Below are 16,031 nucleotides of genomic sequence, written 5' to 3' on the forward strand. Positions count from 1 at the left end.
AAGAAGGGAGGGATGCACCAATTGGACTTCGGACGGTCGTAAGTGTCTGACCCAAGCCAAAAGCTGAGCAATCTCGTGTGCTATCATCTACTGACACTAACTGTACTCCGCTGGCCGGTTGAATTTGCGCATAGAACGACTTACTGGCTAACTTCAATGCTAATTGACTTGGAAACGGCGTGACGTATCAAATCTTTTTCCTAACAATTCTTCCTCAGCGCAACCTGCCCTGTGTTAACCCGTACAGGTTTTTTAGACTATTTCTGGTCACGCTGTATAAACGGAGCGCATTGCCACTCACGACACTCACCGGTTTTCTACTCCTGGTGGCGATTTCGGAGAGCCGTCAAAAGATCGAGTGTTTTATTCGAACTGCCGCGGCTTATAAACGTGGAATATTTTATTCAGACATGCTACCGCGAAAGCTCCGAGTACATTTTTCCGAATAGTATGAGCAACAGCGTTGACTTAGTCACTTCGTCCCCACAGCCTCCCTTAACTTCTTCAGGAGATTTCTGTAGGATGCTACCGTAACTACTTCCCACTTACGAGCATCATGTGTTTGCATCAGAAAATAACAGTTCTAAAAGAGACTCAGCGCCACCATGTCCGGTGAATATTGGGTCTTCGCCCTCTTCGGCAGTGGTGAATCGACATGCTTCCATTGCTTGGTTTGAACCTTTGTTTCTGGTCAAAAAGACACACCTAACACTGGTCCCGGTGATTAGACGTCATCTCTATAGCTCTGACATATCTGCAAGATTTTATCCGTTGCCTCAGAGCCTAGATGGCGTTGACCTCTGTCATACTCAGTGTGTCGTGCGAGCCCCATGACCCATGACAGTTTGGCCAATTTTTTCTATCGCTTCTGTTGTGATATGCAGGTCTTCTAAGAGCAAGGTATCCACATTTCCTGAGATTCCCGGTTCGTTAGAGATAGATAGTCTGCGGTTCGTACATAGTTGTTTCAAACGAGTCATTATCATCATATGTAGCACCTGTCGACATCCATTGTTTGTTAAAGTCGCTTCTATCATATCCTTGCATTGTGGTCTTCTGTTGTAGTAGTCTGTGTTACTCCCACATATTTCCTAAAGTCATCGCCGCATATTCCATTAAGACGTCTTCTCGGTCTTTTCTTACCTCTTAGATTCAGGCAAAGGACTTCCTTGATCTATCCGCCATTTTTTCGCCATACTACATCATCATTAAAGTCAAAATTACAACTACCAATCCAGTATGTTGTCCCGTCCACTTGTTCGTTTTGCTATCTGTCCTAGTAACTACAAGCATGCATCTCTCCATTCTTCGCCGAGCATCTCCAATTCTTTGTATGGTTTTCGCATTGACAGTCATTTACCACTGCCCCAAGTCAAAACTGGTAATTCATACTTATTGTAAACACATTGGGAGCTTAGTTTAGGAAAGTGACGTAGAATATCGGAATATTGAAAGTTAATGAATTGGGTTTACATTGACAAATGATACATAAAATGGGAAAAAATTGTCTAAAATAATTTGTCTTTCAAGAGTTCAATATGAGCGTACGTTCAGCTGATGGGCGTGTTAGCTGCCTACCTTGACCGGCTTGTCTCGAGTAATCGACGCGACAGCTGCTTAAAACCTGTTTCTCTAGTCGGGTACGCCAGCTGGTAGGGGAGACGCGTACACCAGATCCCAACTCCCAAAGAAACAAATCGCCTGGCTCAATCCGCGTCAACGTAGACGTTACTGCATAGCCGCAACAGTCTAACTATCCGTTCCTTTGCAGGCAGTCCAGAGTTTAAGCACAATGTCTTATAAGCAGTGCCGTGCGGACTTCAAACTGAGAGAAGGTACTCCATCTTGTTACTAGATTAATTCCGCCTCTCCACGCTGCAGTTTCGTTAACAGCGATAGTTACGCCGTATCCAAATAAGAAAGTCCATTAATATTTTCTTCAGCGAAGAAGAACGGGGTCATTAACCTGCAATCGGTGTACAACACAACAAATGCGTTGTTTTAAAAGGAGTCTTCTTTGCATACCGCTGTAGCGATTTTCTGACATACGTCAAAATTTGAACCTCTAGGCTTTAAAGTGGGTAACAGCTTTAAACAGTGTAGAAGCAGTTGCATCTCGTCAGGATCTTCCATACAGGCGTCACTAGAACTGCTGTTATTCTGGTATCATTACGCGCAAAATTTGAGGATAATATCCCTAATAAATATGAGTTAAAATCTGTTACGACTCAATAAGTGGTGCAAAAGACAAAGGTCTTTAGATGACTGCAGGAAGAACATCGTATGTTACCTTTAGTTGCCATTAGAGATTAAACGGGTTGCGTGCTTCACAAATCATGACACCGTTGTTACTACAGTCTTCCCTGTAGTTCTCCGAAAAGTATGGCGCTGCGGCAGCTTTATACCCGTCGACTCGTTTTCTCTTACTGAATCACACAGGAGTGTAAGGGTAGTTGTGACTTATTGTTAGTACACAAGATACGATCTTTCAGCTTTAAAGGAGCTCTGACAAGGCGAAACGACCGATTGTTGGGATCAGATGGCCTTTAGCGAAGCTGTATTTTGCGAGACTGGGGAGGGTGTACGATGAAAACTGATTGATGCAAAGTAAACAATTGCAGGTGTGTTCCTTTAAAGAAGATATGATGTCTGTAGTCCGCGCTTCAGAACAAAATTTCGTCCAATGCAATCAAAATGATTTTATTCTTGTTTGTTTTACCTCCATCATGAGAAAACATGTATGCTGCGTCAAATGAAAATTGGGCATAGAGCAATGTCACTGTTATAAATGCTTATGACAAAAAAGAGCGCTATTTTTGTATTCATTTGGTCATGGCAACATGCGTTTATGGGCTAATAGCGAGTTGTGTAGCTTATCATTCATTTCATTCAGGTTGGTGGAACGCCTCGAAAGTATATATATATATATATATATATATATATATATATATATATATATATATATATATCAACGTAATAGTTAGACATTCTAAATATGAGGCCCTAGCCAGACGGCATTCGGCTGAACAACTGCCATCTTCAGGTGAGCCAAACGAGGCTCCTGTTTTCCGCTAGCAACGACGTGAACCATCTCCTCTCTCTCCTTCACGTTTGAACTTTTCCAATCCAAGAATCACATCTTCCCATGACTACCTTCACTGGCTAATGGTCTCGCATTCCGAATCGGGCGCGTCCAGCTACCTTCCGCACTCAAAACTAAGTGGTTATTTTATTTAACACAACCTCCCTTCGCTGGCCGTTGTGGCCGAGCGGTTCTAGGCGCTTCAGTCCAGGACCGCGCTGCTGCTACGGTCGCAGGCTCGAATCCTGCCTCGGGCATGGGTGTGTGTGATGCCCTTAGGTTAGTTAGGTTTAAGTTGTTCTAAGTTAGGGGACTGATGACCTCAGATGTTAAGTCCCGTAGTGCTCAGAGCAATTTGAACAACCTCTCTTCAAATGCGTACCCTGGACAGGACTCACCCAGACGGGCTCATTAGTAGCTGTCGATTCAGCTATCTACGGACCACGCAATTTCAACTGTGCTTTTCCTTTTCCTAGTGCCTGAACTTTGACGTTATGCCAATATTCTCGCATGAGTTCCAACACTTAATTACACATTTCTTAAGGTTTCAGTTCTGACAGTTTTTTTAAAAACAATGCGCTTTTGGAATTTCTTCTTGAGCGATATAAATTTCTACATATCCTCCTGCGTTATTTTCACTTCCTGGAGGTCTGTTTGTCCCAGCCTTAATCTTATGGGATCCATAGAAGTAATGTGTTCTAGCAAACGATCCTAATGTGAATGATCGATTTTCTTTATATGTGTAGAGGGTTTATGTTTGTCTCTTCTGAAATCACCATTTTATTTGAGTGACCCTAGGAGCAGCCTGAAGATATTCCTCTTTTTTCTAACAAATTAGCTTAATAATAGTAATAATGTTGTTGCTGTTGTTGTCTTCAGTCCAGAGACTGGTTTGATGCAGCTCTTCATGTTATTCTATCTTGTGCAAGCTTCATCATCTCCCAGTACCTACTGCAATCTACATCCTTCTGAATCTGTTTTCTCTTGGTCTCCCTCTACGATTTTTACCCTCCACGCTGCCATACAATACTATATTGGTGATCCCTTGATGCCTCAGAATATGCCGTACCAACCGATCCCTTCTTCTAGTCAATTTGTGCCACAAATTTCTCTTCTCTCCAATTATATTTAATGCCTCCTCATTAGTATGTGATGTACCCATCTAATCTTCAGCATTCTTCTGTAGCACCACATTTCGAAAGCTTATATTCTCTTCTTGTTTAAACTAGTTAAAGTCCACGCTTCACTTCCATACATGGCTACACTCCATACAAATACTGTCAGAAACGGCTTCCTGACACAAATCTATACTCGATGTTAACAAATTTCTCTTCTTCAGAAACGCTTTCCTTGCCATTGACAGTCTACATTTTATATCCTATCTACTTCGACCATCATCAGTTATTTTGCTCCCCAAATAGCAAAAGTACTTTACTACTTTAAGTGTCTCATTTCCTAATCTAATTCCCACAGCATCACCCGATTTAATTCGACTACATTCCATTATCCTCGTTCTGCTTTTGTTGGTATTCATTTTATATGCTCCTTTCAAGACACTGTCCATTGCGTTCAGCTGTTCTTCCAGGCCCTTTGCTGTCTCTGACAGAATTGCAATGTCATCGGAGAACCTTAAAGTTTTTATTGCTTCTCCATGGATTTTAATACCTACTCCAAATTTTTCTTTTGTTTCCTTTACTGCTTGCTCAATATACAGATTAAATAACATCGGGGAAAGGCTACAACCCTGTCTCACTCCCTTCGCAACCACTGCTTTCCTTTCATGTCCCTCAACTCTTATAAGTGCCATCTGGTTTCTGTACAAATTGTAAATAGCTTTTCGCTCCCTGTATTTTACCCCTACCACCCTCAGAATTTGAAAGAGAGTATTCCAGTCAACATTGTAGAAGACTACAAATGCTAGAAACGTAGGTTAAACTTTCCTCAATCTATTTTCTAAGATAAGTCGTAGGGTCAGTATTGCCTCACGTGTTGCAACATTAATACGGAATCCAAACTGATCTTCCCCGAGGTCGGCTTCTACTAGTTTTTCCATTCGTCTGTAAAGAATTCGTGTTAGTATTTTACAGCCATGGCTTATTAAATAATATAATAATAATAATAATAATAATAATAATAATAATAATATCTCTGAAACGCCTGGTACTTGAAATAAACGGTAAATGTACTGAGTTATAATGAAGACGTCTTGGAGATGCGTACGAGTCAGTGTGGCGGCAGGCGCAGATGTTGAGGACCATGAAGGGAGAATGATTGCGGCGCCGATGCATTATCGGAGTGAAATGAGAAATGGACGTGGAGGGCGGTGCGGCGCGTGCGGCCTGGAGGAATGCCGCCCCTGAGCGGCCACCCCCCTCTGCGGCGGCGCCTATCACGCGGCAACACAGGGCCCTCTCATTGTGCCGCCAGCCGTTGACAGCGAGATGACTCGCGGCATTCCGGACGTAGCGGCGCGTCACGCGCAGTCGATATCCGTATCTAAATCATCATCTCGCCGACACAGCAAACGTGTGAATGGCTGTCAAACGACCGCGCGCTTAATTCATTCACGGAGAGAAAAAGGAAGGCGGCCGCGGGATTCTCTTGTGGACGGCCGGCATGCGCCGCGCGGACCATAGCGCTGCTCCAGTCCCTCTGTCGGGGGAGGGCCGCGCCGGCGCTTCCCGACACCCACAAGCTGCTGCCCACTGCGGCATAAGCCCCTTGTACGCGAGTGACCTTCTGGTCGGAATCGATTACCTGTGGCGAGTGCGAGTCACGCGCTGCGTGTAAATCGGCTGCCAGCCACGTCGCGACTGGGTCACTGACGTCAGTGATCTGACTTACTGTGCTGAGAGCAGAGTTCTGAAATGTTGAGTACGCTGCACAATGTTCACGCGCAGAAACAGGGACCTGGGGTCGCCTCCTAAGACTGGAAGTTAACCTACCCTCGCCGTACACGCTCCTACTATACTAATAGCTTTATGTAGTTTTGTGTCTGCTTTATTTTTACGAGAGGTTCTCAATAAAATGCAAAACATTTTTTTTCCGCCCACCTCCTGTTGAAAAATGCCGGATTTGTTGCCGGGCATCATGGAATATTGCCGCTTCAATCCCTATAGTTTCACGAAGTGCGGACAGGTGGATCACTTCAAAATGGCGCCTGTAATACAGGTGCCTTCCAAACAGAGAATTGTCAGTGAATTGCATTTGGCGAAAAACCAGTGCTTCGCAGATGTTCATAAGCGCTTGGAAAACGTCTACAGAGTATTGGCAGAGAAAAAAGTACGGTGAGTCGCTGGGTGAGGTGTCTGTGATCATCGCAGCGAGGTCACGTAAACTTGTCCGCTCCCCCGCTTACCGGCCGGCCGCACACGTTGGAACGTGCGGACACTCTCATTCGAGCTCATAGGCAGATCACAATTAAATACCTTGCTGCTCAACTGGATGTCTCTGTCAGTAGTGCATTCCAAGCTCACAAAACTTCTTTTGACTGTTCTTCGTCATTCACCTTACAGCCCGAATCTTACATCTGTTTGGCCCAATGAAGGATGCATTCCGCGGGAAGCAGTTCGTGCATGATGGGAAGGTTACTGATGCAGCAAGATGGCATAAGATGGCGTAATGCCGTCGCATTCAACGGAGGTTATGTTATATAATAGGGTTTTGTAGCCAAAAGAGTGGGGTATAATATGGAATTCTGAATAAAATCAACATGCTTTCAGAAAAAAACAGTGTCGCATTAGTTACCAAACGCCCTTCCCTTTTCATTTTGTTTCTGTGACACGTTACGAAAATTGCACTAGAATCTGATGTTTTGGCTACTAGTGTTCTCACAGAGGAGAGGCTAACTATTTGAAAGCGAAAGTATGGTTCAATTGTTCCAAATGGCTCTGAGCACTACGGGACTTAATATCTGAGGTCATCAGTCCTCTAGAATTTAGAACTACTTAAACCTAACTAACCTCAGGACATTACACACATCCATGTCCGAGGCAGGAGTCGAACCTGCGACCGTAGTGGCCGTGCTGTTCCAGACTGAAGCGCCTAGAACCGCTCGACCACGGGGTCGGCGAAGGCAAAAGTATATTTAGCTTTAAGCCTCGACTATGCATAAATAAGAGCGTTAGTTAAAAGTTTTCAATGGAAATTGTTCCTACAGCGAAATGTCAGATCTCTAAGTTGTGAGCTCACATTTGACGCGTCTCGATCGGTAGCACAACAAATATAAGGCCTGCAGCGCCGGTTCGAGAACAATTTTCCGTACAAGTGACATATTATTTAACGCCCTTCTCCCTCTTCGTTTCTCGATATAAACGCCATCACTAGGCGACCCTCTGTTCTCCTCACATCCTTATACATTAATTGCCATTTCTCTATCTCTTGGTAAGACCTTTAAAAACAAATCTAAATCTGGTGAACGTGGAAGTGGAACATTTTCGCGACTAGTTTTGATACGCCCTAAGCGGAAATTTTGGTCGAGGGCGACTCTGGCGTCCGTCTCACCTTAGCGCCCGAAGATAGTTTTACGGCATTCATACCTCTGCTGACAAACTGCATTTTGCAAAGTCACATTAGAAGGTGATCTGCTGAGCAATATCCTTTCTTTCGGGAGTGCTAGGTCTGCAAGGTTCGCAGGAGAGCTTCTGTAAAGTTTGGAAGGTAGGAGACGAGGTACTGGCTGAAGTAAAGCTGTGAGGAGGGGGCGTCAGTCGTGCTTAAGTAGCTCAGATGGTAGAGCACTTGCCCGTGAAAGGCAAAGGTCCCGAGTTCGAGTCTCGGTCCAGCACACTGTTTTAATCTGCCAGGAAGTTTCATATCTTATTACTATGATGATTGTGTCTGTGATGATTGTGTGTGCTATTGAGCTTCCTTGGAAAGAACACACCTGAACTCATTGAATCAGTTAACTTAGAAGAAGGTACCAGTTATCATAAGGCTATGATAGCAACTATACGGTTATTACAAGGAATGTTAAGAAAGGCAGCAAAATATTTTTACTAGCAAGAGTGAGAGGATAAAAAATTCATAGTATCTGAATAGTCCATATCAAATACCGAACGGTAAGGATGAAGATGTGGAGCACAAATGGAAAAAATTCAAAAGCATTCTTCAGAATATTAGTATGTTCCGCTCAGTGTCTTAAGGGATGGGAAAGACCCACCATAATAGCATTGTCAGGAAACTATTGTGTAAATAAAGAGAAATTAATCACAGATTCAAGATAAGTTAAAACATAACAGACAAACAAAAGCTGAACTAAGCGAAAATGAGCTTAAGGAGAGCAATGAGAGAAGCAGTCAACCACTCTGAAAGTAAAATTTTGTAAAACGGTCTGCCTAAAAACCCAAAGACGTTTTGGTCTTACGTAAAATCAGTAAGTGGTTCGAAGTCCTCTACTCAGTCACTAAGAGATCATACAGGCACGGAAACGGAAGGTAAATAGAGGAGGCCTAAATACTGAATGCGATCTTCGGAAATATTTTCACCGCGGAAGACCATAATCGATATGGCAGATATTGAAATAACAGATCGGGAAACAGAAAAGCAGCTACAGTCGCTTACAAGGGAACCCTCCATACTGTGTGTGCGTGTGTGCGAGTTTGGTGTACTTCAAATATGTTGTAGACGCACTTACCCTGGGTACCTGGCTATCCGGTTTTTTAGCGACGGGCCTTTGTTTTTGAGAAAATCGATTTTGAAGTTCATTGCACTCTTTCTATATCCGTAACATTACTTATATTCCGAGCAAATCAGGGCAGCACAGCGGTGAAGGTTCATTGCTACCGCGCTGGAGGTACAGTGCTCGAATGCTGCTCGTGTTCTTTTTTTTTTTTTTCAGTATCGACCGAATTTTTCAATTTTATTTCAAAGAATATCAACAAACAGTATAAGGTGTGCGAAATTGTAAAGATATATTCAGTTATTAATTTTTTCAAATATTCACTCCCATCTTCTTCGTTGAAATCTATCAATTCGTCGTCAATAATGATCTGTCTTTCGGCCAAGACATCCTGTATTTCGATACATATCCATCTCCAATTGCAATGTAATTGGCGGAGATCACGCTAGGCGGTGTATTCGAACGAGATTCAAATCGCGGAGTAGATTTTCGGCGTATTTAATGGCATTTGTGATTTCACCTTTTGATTCTTCGTTCGACTCCTCTACTTGTGGATCTTCTTCTGGCTTTACTACTGCAGAAACACTTGGTTCTTCCATGTCACAGAATTTTCTTACACACGGCACTAGAGATGCTTTGCGAGTAACTGACGCTGTAGTTAGATGAGAACGTAAAGGAATGCAACTCGCATCCTCATTGGCCTAGGAGATGGGGTTCCCGTTGTGGCTAACGGTATTCACGGGAGAGGGGACGATAATGGGCGGAGATCGGTTTCAGGTAATACAAGAAGCGACCGTCATGCGAACATTTGGAACTCCAACTGCGAACCACAAACGGAATGAATATCTGAAAAAATTAATAACTGAATATATTTTTACAATTTCGCACACCTTACACTGTTTGTTGATATTCTTTGAAATAAAATTGAAAAACTCGGCCGATTTAGAAAAAAAGAACACGAGCAGGATTCGAACAGGTGCCTCCAGCATAGTAGCCGTGAACCTTTACCGCTACGCTACGCTGACGTGCTCTGAATGCATATAATTTTACTCATATACAAAGCTCGCAATGAACTTCAAAATCAGTTTTCACAAAAACGAAGGCCCGTCGCTAAAAAAAACCGGATAGTTAGGTACTCAGGGTAAGCGCCTCTACAACATATTTGAAGCTCATCAAAATCAGTGATTTACACTGTGGTGGGTCCCGTTGTTAGCGGTGAAAAGCCATCAGATCCAGACGAGATGCTTGTAAAATTCTGCAGAGATTATGTTTCTTGGCTGAAGTGTGGTAGGTGATAGACGTTTTCAGTAGTTCTGTGTTGACTAGTGATGGTATCTGTTAGATGAAGAAAGATTTATCGTAAAGGACAAAAAGGATGAAGTTGATGTGTATAAAGGAAAGGAATATAAATTTTGAATAACTTTTTTTTTAATTTTTTTTTATTTAAGGAGAAGAAGTTTCAGGAAAGACATTAGCATTTTGCACCTGATTTATATTTATAGAAGTGATTGTTGGGAGCTTGTTAACTCCGATCACCTGCTCAGATCTGAGAGAAAGACCACCCCACTTCCGTGAGCCGTGCACGAACATGGCTCAAATGGCTCTGAGCACTATGGGACTTAACATCTGAGGTCATCAGTCGCCTAGAACTTAGAACTAATTAAACCTAACTAACCTAAGGACATCACACACATCCATGCCCGAGGCAGGATTCGAACCTGCGACCATAGCGGTCGCTCGGCTCCAGACTGAAGCGCCTAGAACCGCTCGGCCACATCGGCCGGCCATGCACGAACATATTAATTGATTAAGCTGTTTGGTTTTTATTGAAATTCTTTGTTACCGTTGTACGCTCTTTAAACCATTGTTCACGTTGTTAAGCATAGTACTGTTCAGATCGGTGTGACGTGTGAAGTTCAGCCGAAGTTTTACTCTGTCTTTTTGAATACATACTTCATTCTAAAATCATTGTCTTGGAATATCATTCCATAGGAATAGTTACTCTCCTCACACCGCAGTTTATGCTAAGCATTACCACATATGGTATGCAACAACTGGAAATTTTCTCTATAAATATAAATCCAGCTTAGCCGCTGCCTGCTTGCTGTTTTGCTGTTGTGCTTTGGAGAAAAAAATGGCTCTGAGCACTATGGGACTTAATATCTATGGTCATCAGTCCCATAGAACTTAGAACTACTTAAACCTACCTAACCTAAGGACAGCACACAACACCCAGCCATCACGAGACAGAGAAAATCCCTGACCCCGCCGGGAATCGAACCCGGGAACCCGAGCGTGGGAAGCGAGAACCCTACCGCACGACCACGAGATGCGGGCTGCTTTGGAGAAATCTGCTACATGTTGTCAGGTTGCGAGGTAAGTGGAAATTTAGATTAGTGCCAGATAATAGTTTTACTTCAGTTGCACATTTAAGATAAAGACAAGTTGTATTCATACCAGTTTCGGTTCAGCTCAAATTGGGTTCTGTTTAGTCAAACGTTAGCATACGAATTTAAGCTGGATAACAGTTTCTGGGGACATAGTTTTGGTAATACGTAGACTTTTATAGAGTGGGAGGTAAAACTGGGCTAAATTTCAGACAGACACAATTATAGAGAGGAGGGTACAATAATAACAGAAGTGAGAGGATCAAAACCTAGTTCCGATGCATACCTTACTACTGCACAGTAGCACGGGAGCCGCCGAGTTTGCCTCCATCCAACGCGTTGATCACTATCAGCAGTGTCTCTTGCTCTCACTACGTTGGGTACTACAAGGCGGGTTTGAAGTTTAAACCAAGACGTAGGCGTTAGGTCTTATGATAAAAAAATGTGGCCAACTTTTTTCTTTATATGCTACATGCATAACTACGTCTATAGTTAAGTCACGTTACGGTGTGTGTGTGTGTGTGTGTGTTGGTGTCCTAGTACAACTATAGCTATCATTTCCCCTTTTCCTGTTCAGTTCACGAATAAATCATGGGAAGAGCGACTATCGAAAACCACTGTATTAACTTGAGTTGCTGTAATCTTCTCGTCGTGATCGAGTTACGAGACACGCATAAGAGGAAGATATCCGACTCTTCTCCGAGCGCACATTCTCAGCATTTCAGCAGTAAGCCGGTCCGTGATACTCACCCCTTCCCTTGTAGCGCTTACCAGTGGATTTTGCTGAGCAAGTCCTTCACACACTTATTCTTACTAAACGTCCTCATGACGAAACGCGCCGCGCTTCTCAAAGTGTTCTCTATCTCTTTTATTAACCCACATTACTGGTTACACACTGTCGATGAAATATCTTTCAGCACCAGGTCTCAGTCTAACAGGCTGCCTCTGTATGAAGCCCCACTGCACAAGATTGCATTATCCAACACGGCTATGTTGTTGAGTTCAAGTGCACACTATGTGATCAAAAATATCCGGACACACTCAAAAACATATTTTTCCATATTAGGTGCATTTAGCTGCCACCTACTGCCAGGTACTCCACATCAGCAACCTCAGTAGTCATTACATCGTTAGAGAGCAGACTGGTGCGCTCCGTGGAACTCAAGGACTTCAAACGTGGTCAGGTGATTGGGTGTCACTTGCGTCATACGTCTGTACGCGAGATTTCCACACTGCTTAACATCACTACGTTCACTGTTTCCGATGTGATAGTGAATTGGGAACGTGAAGGGACATGTACAGCACTAAAGCGTACAGGCCGACCTCGTCTTTCGACTCACAGAGACAGCCGACAGTTGAAGAGGGCAGTGATGTGTAATAGGCAGACATCTAGGCAGACCATCACACAGGAATGCCAAACTGCATCAGGATCCACTGAAAGTACTATGACAGTTAGGCGGCAGGTGAGAAAACTTGGATTTCATGGTCGAGGGGCTGTTCATAAGCCACACATGGCGCCGGTAAATGCCAAACAACGACCCTCTTGGTGTAAGTGGCGTAAACATTGGACTATTCAACAGTGGAAGAACGTTGTGTGGTGTGACGACAAAGTGGCGATCCTATGGCGGGGTGTTGGTATGGGTATGGCGAATGCCCAGTGAACGTCATCTGCCAGCGTGTGTAGTGCCAACAGTAAAATTCGGAGACGGTGGTGTTGTGGTGGGGTCGTGTTCTTCATGGAGGGTGCCTGCACCCCTCGTTGTTTTGCGTGGCACTATCACAGCACAGGCCTACATTGATGTTTTAAGCACTTTCTTGCTTCCCACTGTTGAAGAGCAATTCGGTGATGGCGATTGCATCTGTCAACACGATCGAGCACCTGGTCATAATGCATGGCCTGTGACGGAGTGATTACGCAATAACATCCCTGTAACGGACTGGCCTGCACAGAGTCCTGACCTGAATGCTACAGAACATCGCTGGCATGTTTTGGAATGCCGACTTCATGCCAGGCCTTACACACTGACATCGATACCTCTCCTACGTGCAGCACACCATGAAGAGTGGGCTCGCATTCCCCAAGAAACCTTCCAGCACCTGACTGAACTCGCCTGCGAGTGGAAGCTGCCATCAAGGCTAAGGGTGGGCCAACACCGTATTGAATTCCATCATTATCGATGGACGGCACCACGAACGGTTCGGTCCATAGCAAACTGTTTCACTTTGCATTGTGGGCTGTTGACAGTGTCCACTAGAGCCCTCTCAACCTATCGCGAGCATGTTTGGACTCCGGTTAGAGACGGGTGCCCACGCCCCCAGATGGCAGCCGGTTGACGACTTGTTCGGGGCAGGTGCGGCTGCGGTCAGCTAGATGTCCGGAAACAGAGGCGGCCGCTTTTTGCGGACGGCCGCCTGCTCGGAGGTCGTCCCGCCGGCCTTACCAATGACAGAGCATCCGCTAACGACGGCCTTCCGTAATTACTGACCAGCCTCCCGGACTGCTCCGACAACCGAACACCTGCAGCTGCAAGCCCACGGCCCTGTCCCGTTAAATCAGTGTCAGCGGCAGACCACGCAGCACATACTTTTCATCTTCCTCTACAGGAAAAGACAAATCTCTGCCAGAGCTGAGATGTTGTAAATGCTTGTCTAAAGGTAATTCTCAATACACCACGCATACAACACCAGTAACGGTATGAAATGAAATTTTCCTTATCGGGCGTATGTAGTACAGAAAGGAGAATCCGTGGTTAGATTTGTAGGACATTGGGGGTATACAGAGTGCTGAACTACAACTGGATGTGTAAGTAATCTGGTTAGAGATCAAATCGAACTGAGCTTGTATAACCGGTATGAGTACTGTGTTCCATGCCGTTTCCGCTCTGCGCCAAACTGGTTGCGAATGATGACGTGCCAGTCTTTCGAAAACCCATAGTCGGATATTTTCAGTGGGTTGGCATCTGGATAACGTGCGAGTTGGAGCAACAGCCGAACGCCCTGTGTATCGACGTACGTCAGGCCATACCGGCCAACATGCATTCTCGGGTTATTTTCTTTAAAGATGTCGTCACGGAGGCCTCTAAACTACTGCACAGCCACCAACCTTAACACGTCAGATATCCGTAGGCGTTAGTTCTGTCAGGAAAAGGGCGAATGGCCTTTCACACCACGATGTACACACCAAAAAGGTTTTAAACTCAGGGTGTACCAAAAGGAATCATCCGATTTGGCACGTCTATATTTCTGAAACCAATTCACATATACAATGAATTTCGTTTTTTGATGAACGGGAAACTCAAAAAGTTTTTTTTTTCATACCTTTTTATAGGTGTTTAATATGCCTCCTACCTTCCAAACTTTACAGAAGCTCTCCTGCGAACCTAGAAGTGCTAGTTCTGCAACGTTCGCAGGAGAGCTTCTGTAAAGTTTGGAAGGTAGGAGGCGAGGTACTGGCAGAAGTAAAGCTGTGAGAACGTTGCGCGAGTCGTGCTTGGGTAGCTCAGTTGGTAGAGCACTTGCCCTCGAAAGGCAAAGGTTCCGAGTTCGAGTCTCGGTCCGGCACACAGTTTTAATCTGCCAGGAAGTTTCATTCTTTTTTTTTTTTTTTGTTTCTGTCGGTACGTACTGCAGTGGGTCAAATAAGAGTGGCCTGGAGAATAGAGTTCCACGGTACATATAAACACAGCCGCGGAAAGGAGATACTGCACCAACCCGAGTATAGAAGATGTTGAAATAGACCATCAGCCATCTCTTGGTACTTTTGGGCTCTGATCAGAAAGTTTCTGAAGGCGGATCGAAGCTCGACTGCTGGAATTGCTGCAGTGTCATCTGACATGTTCTGCTGTTGTTATTGAAGACTATGAGGGCGATACACCTTAGACTTGAGGAACGTAATAGCACTCTGACAGGTCAGGTGCCCTGCGTGGCCAGCTAGGGCTGCGACCAAACTGATCTCCGCATACATCTCTGTGAGGCGTGACGACTTTGTAAATGTTCTCCAAAGTTGGGCCGTCTGTAGAGGCTGTTGTTCCAGCCTGTTAGAAGTAACTTTAGGTCTTTTTTTCCTCCGCTAATGCTACCACTCTTTCGGGCCACCTCTGTTTTCCTCTCCCTGTATATACTTTTTGACATTCTATTTCTGGTTTTAGCAGAAATTCATCTTAGTTAGCACGAACGACTTTTACTGGATCGAAATTTTTATTTCGTCTACCTGCGCCCTTACATGTATTTTAAGGCATCTTTGATAGTATCATTTGAGTTCTAATCGTGACAAGCTTTAGAAAGAATCTGATGGTAGCAGGAACATTTACTATGTTTTATTGGTCCACGAACAACTGCGGTGCTTTAGCTCAGGGAATTCCTGATCGCCTTTGCTGTAACAGTTATCTTCTGAGCGGCATTCTCCCTCGGGAAAAATTCAACCACATGAAACAAGCTGTTTTAGAGACAATAACATGTTCGTAGTGATGCTAAAAATTATGGCCTTTTAACTTGCAGAGTTGGAAAGAGAGGTTAAATTTCCGAAATGCTTCGTTGCATTCTAAACAGGCATACCGCACGGATCAGGCTCGCGAAAGTCGAGTTTACACGTGAGGAGGTTTCGTGTTAATCGCGTTTGGCTGCGAAGCCGTGAACCCTGAGCAGGTATCAGACATGGTGTGTAAATGAAACTCTCGCCTTCACGCTTCGCTCCACGCTTCAAGCGCATTACGTCGCGTAGCATCGATTTCTGCGCCTGAGAAATCCATGGTCCACACACGAGTCTGGGGCTGCAAGTCTGCACGAAAGAGGACCAAGTCTGGGAGGGAAAAACAGACCGGTTAAAACCGATACCGGTATTTTAGTTCTGAACAACCGATCTTTTTCGGTATTCGTTTGGTCCCGGTTATAACAGGGGTATTTATTTATTTTTATTAATAACCGTTTATAAAACCGAAAGATC

At 44.3% G+C, this 16,031-nt stretch overlaps 1 protein-coding gene and 1 non-coding gene across 2 annotated transcripts in view; one reads left to right on the forward strand and one right to left on the reverse strand.

The window, feature by feature from the left end:
• Positions 1–16,031, reverse strand: part of LOC126334922 (protein odd-skipped-related 2-like) — a 209,391-nt gene that overhangs the window by 69,406 nt on the left and 123,954 nt on the right. The window lies entirely within an intron of this gene.
• Trnas-cga (transfer RNA serine (anticodon CGA)) lies at positions 14,577–14,651 on the forward strand. The gene has a single exon. It is a non-coding gene; the product is annotated as a tRNA-Ser (tRNA).

Source organism: Schistocerca gregaria, chromosome 2 (genome assembly GCF_023897955.1).
Source record: "Schistocerca gregaria isolate iqSchGreg1 chromosome 2, iqSchGreg1.2, whole genome shotgun sequence".
NCBI lineage: Eukaryota > Metazoa > Arthropoda > Insecta > Orthoptera > Acrididae > Schistocerca > Schistocerca gregaria.